At 45.7% G+C, this 4,382-nt stretch overlaps 1 pseudogene; it reads left to right on the top strand.

The window, feature by feature from the left end:
- The first annotated feature begins 1,741 nt into the window (after positions 1-1,741).
- On the top strand, positions 1,742-2,758 carry LOC103706327 (transcription factor MYBC1 pseudogene; annotated as a pseudogene).
- Positions 2,759-4,382: the final 1,624 nt, after the last annotated feature.

Genomic DNA, 4,382 nt, shown 5'->3' with positions numbered 1-4,382 from the left:
TCTTTTCATTACAGCACCTACAATGAGGTTGTGCATAGACATAAGTATGGATTCTTCTATAGTTTTAATCTATATCCATAGTTCAGGTATGTGGCATAATACTATAGCTGCAATATTCTAAACTTCACTCTGTCTATGAGGCAATAATTGGCTTAATTGGAATGATAATTTTACCATAGTTCCTTTTTAACTATCAGAACTTCTTGTGCAGCCAAATTGTGAGGATTATAGAGGATCCACTGCTCATTTAATAATCTTTACTCCTTTCTGTCTGGGGAGTATTAACTACAGTTTTTTCTTTTTTTGGTAATACATTTCATTTTTCTCTCTCTTAATAGAGCTAACAACTAAACAAAATGGTACTATTTGTAACTCTTTATCATAATTAGAAGAATTAAATTAAGTAGGAGAAAAATAGTAGTATCATACAACTACCTTTATTTGAATTATAGACATATTATTATAATTTAAAAAAGATTTTAGCAACTAGCTCTCAAAATTTTATTTTATTTTTTTATAAAACGGATGTATCATACATGGCAGGTACAAATACATCCAAAAAAGTAAAAAAATAATAAGTTCCAGAGCGCACCGGATAATCCTCTCGCTCAGCTAAAGGATCTCCCCAGAATGATTAGCCACATATGATGCTATCCAATCTGTTGCAAAACCATCTCACTATTCATCATAGCTTGAATATTTCTAAGCAGCACATGGTTATCGCCTCCCTCCTATATTTTGTTGGATTCAACTAATAATTATAGTCAAATCGTCCTCGTGACAACACTGACTCGCAACTAAAATATTGAAGATCCGACCATCACTGGCCGCAATTATTCTGAAGTCCAAATATTTGACGGTGAAGCCGGCCTCTTTCTTACTCCTGCCATCCGGTGCACATCCCTCGAAACCTGCTCAACGCTGGGAAGTAGAACGGATGGATGAACGTCACCAAAAGCAGTGCCCTCGTACCAACCGGGCTCATAAACGTACCACCGTCCCGTATATAACGGCGAGTCTCTCCAAGTCCACATCACCCCCTCCGAGTCCCCACCGCCCCAGCCACCGAGGTCCAAATCGAACCAACTCCAGGCGAGAGAAGAACATGGCCATAACGTCACTGTAATAATTGCAAATCCCAAATAACCAAAATAAACCTCACTTAATAAATCACGAGCGATAACGAACCAAAACAAACAAACAAAAACAACAGAAATAGAAAACAAAAGAAAGAGATCCACCTCGAAGTCTCTTCCTCGCCACCATCTTCCCACCCATTCATTCCCCTCTCCAATTCCATCAGCCTCTCTCTTCCCACATCTGATATCTTCTTTTTTTTTTGGTGAAAAAATAGGAGGGGAGGGGGAGGGACCAGCCCACCCGCGTAGCAACTCCATTACTGGGCCCCCCTTCCACCAGGAAATGTTCGATACAGATCGCAGGTTTCGCGTGCCTTCCCCGACCCGTGGGCTCATCCCACTGGGTTCACCGCCTCACGTGTGGGTACGTCACCCCAGCGCCACCTTGGTACAAGTGGAAGGAAAGCATAACCGCCAACAAGCCAGCCGGGCGTGGGGCATCCGGTCCCCTAATTTAATCGACGCCCGCGCGTTTCGAACCCGGGCAACTTGGGCGGAATTATCGCCCCCTTACCACCAGGCTACTACCTTGGTGGCGATATCTTCTTTCCCTCCCCATAAAAAAGTATAAGAAAAGAAGGAGAAAGAGGGAAAGCAATGGTAGAGAGATCAAGAGTAATGGGAGGAGGGATGAGAGAAGAATCGGAGGAGGAGTCGTCAAACATCAATACTACCAACAGCAGTAACAACTGGTTCGCCAGCTGGGAGGATCAGCTGCCGAAGCCCGAAGAGCTGATGCCCCTCTCGCAAACCCTCATCACCCCCGACCTCGCCCTCGCCTTCGACCTCCCCTCCCATCACCGACCCGCCCCTGCCGCAGCCGCCGCAGCCGCAGCCGCAGCCGCCCTCCCCGACCACGAATCCGGAGGCGGAGCCGCCCTGGTCGGAGACGAGGGGGCGGCGGCGCGGACGCTGAAGCGGCCAAGGCTGGTGTGGACGCCGCAGCTCCACAAACGGTTCGTGGATGCGGTGGCCCACCTGGGGATCAAGAACGCCGTCCCCAAGACCATCATGCAGCTGATGGGCGTCGAGGGCCTCACCCGGGAGAACGTCGCCAGCCACCTCCAGAAGTACCGCCTCTACCTCAAGCGCATGCAGCAGACCTCCTCCTCTGCCGAGGGCCACGGCGGCGCCGCCCTCGCCGGAGGCGGCCACATCTCGGCGGCCGACCACCAGCTTTTCGCCAGCGGCCCCGTCCCCCACCACTTCCTCGGCCCCCGAGGGCCGGAGCCGCCCTTCGTGCCGCTCGTCCCTGTGAACCCACTCCACCACCCGCACCATCAGCACCAGATCGGGCAGCAGTACTACTATCAGAGGCAGATGGGGCATTTTGGGCCGGCGGCGAGCGGGGGCGTCGGTGGTGGTGGTGGTGGTGGGCTCGATCACCGGTTCCTGTCGCAGGCCTCGGCACGGCCGATGGGTATGCATCAGATGGGAATGGGAATGGGGATGGGTTTCCACCCAGCGGCAGGTTCGTATGGGGAGGAATTGGAGTCGGGGGAGAGGGGAGGTGGAAGGAGGGAGCACACTCTTTTTCCCACAGGTGATGATTTGTTATGAAAAGAATAAATTGTAAGGAAAAACTTATCAGTTGAGGCGTGTTTCACTGTCCTTAAGAATAGATTGCGCCCTTCGAAAAATGAATTTCAGTGTAGTAGGTAATGACGGCCTATTCTCCAGGATATAACAACCGGGTCACTTCAAGCGAGTGTGCCGGATACGACAAGTCAGGCTCAAGCCCAACTCCCATGGGGTTGGGGGGGTCCCCTCCTGCGCGCGATGATCGAGCACGACGCGCCCGGTTAACCCGTTTCTAGATCGAAACTACCAATTTTGGCTTGGGTCTCCATTGGACTCGTACGCACGTGGGTTACTTACTTTCTTTGTTTCACCAGATTAAAAAAGGTTAAAGATTATATAAAGACCATTTGATTATCATCTCTTTCCAATGTGGGACTAAAAAAAGTACCCAAGAAAAAGGAAGGGTAGGCTTGAAATTTTGAAATACTCCAACAATCCCCCGCATATTTCAAAATTCAATAAACAATAAGAAAAATAAAAGATATAAAGGAGCGCGAGAGTTCAATGCATCAAAATGGTATTTTTGAGACTATGATCTATTTCTAGGACTAGTGAAATATGAAATTTCTAGGACTAGTGAAATATAAAATTTCTATGAACCAAAAGTTCATGTAAATCAGTGACCCATAGACCACATTGACCTCTCAAGTTCTAGGCTTGTTCTAAACGGGCTGGTGCAAATAGGCCATGCACCTTACCTAAATATTCATGAGTGCTTTAGAGAACTGCCTAATTCTCATAGGAAGCGGCCCTACTCTCACACCCATATAGGTGGATCCATCAAGTGTGTATTGCTGGTAGACATACCATCCTAAAGGACTATGGTATCCATTAAGAGCTTTATCTCATCCTCATACACTGCAGTTTGCACTATCTACACCATAGGGAGGGATTCTCAAAATTAAATATGATAGTGCACTCACAGTCAACTAACGACTTGTTATTACCCATATGAATATGCTTCATGGGATCTCCAATCACACATGTTGGGTTTCTATCGTTATTGACTTCGATATAGGTATAAGTCCCATCCCCCTCGATGTTTCACTCACTAGTTTTCTACCTAGTGGTTTGGTTAGAGGATTAGCCAAATTCAACTCTGACTTAACAAAATCAAGAGATATAATCCCATCATCAAGCAGCTACCTTACAATATTATATCTCAATCTAATGTGTCTATTTTTTCTATTTTTTTCATTATAAACTTTATTCTTAACTCAATATATAGCAGCTTGGTTATCATAAAAAATAGACATAGAAGGTGTTGGTCTAGTCCATAATAGAATATCCCCCATAAGACTTCTAAGCCACTCAGCTTCAGAACCTACCTTTTCCAAGGCAATAAACTCGGACTCCATCGTAGACCGAGCGGTGCACGTTTGTTTGGATAATTTCCAAGATACTGCACCCCCACCAAGTGTAAAGATATATCCACTCGTGGATTTCATCTCATCTGAATTGGAGATCCAATTTGAAACTAGGTAAAGAAAAAATTGACTCTCTACCTCATAATAAACAAGAAAAAGAGACATATGAAAATTATGAAGGTGACTTAAGAAGAAGTAAAAGAATTAGAAAAGAGAAAAATTTTGAAAATGACTTTTATACTTTTCTTGTTGATAATGAACCTCAAACTTATAAAGAAGCAACAATTTTGTTGAT

Source organism: Phoenix dactylifera, chromosome 8, assembly GCF_051530095.1.
Source record: "Phoenix dactylifera cultivar Ajwa chromosome 8, Ajwa_hap1_PhDact_Kaust_v1.1, whole genome shotgun sequence".
Classification (NCBI taxonomy): domain Eukaryota; kingdom Viridiplantae; phylum Streptophyta; class Magnoliopsida; order Arecales; family Arecaceae; genus Phoenix; species Phoenix dactylifera.
This window is presented reverse-complemented; position numbering and strand designations above follow the sequence as displayed.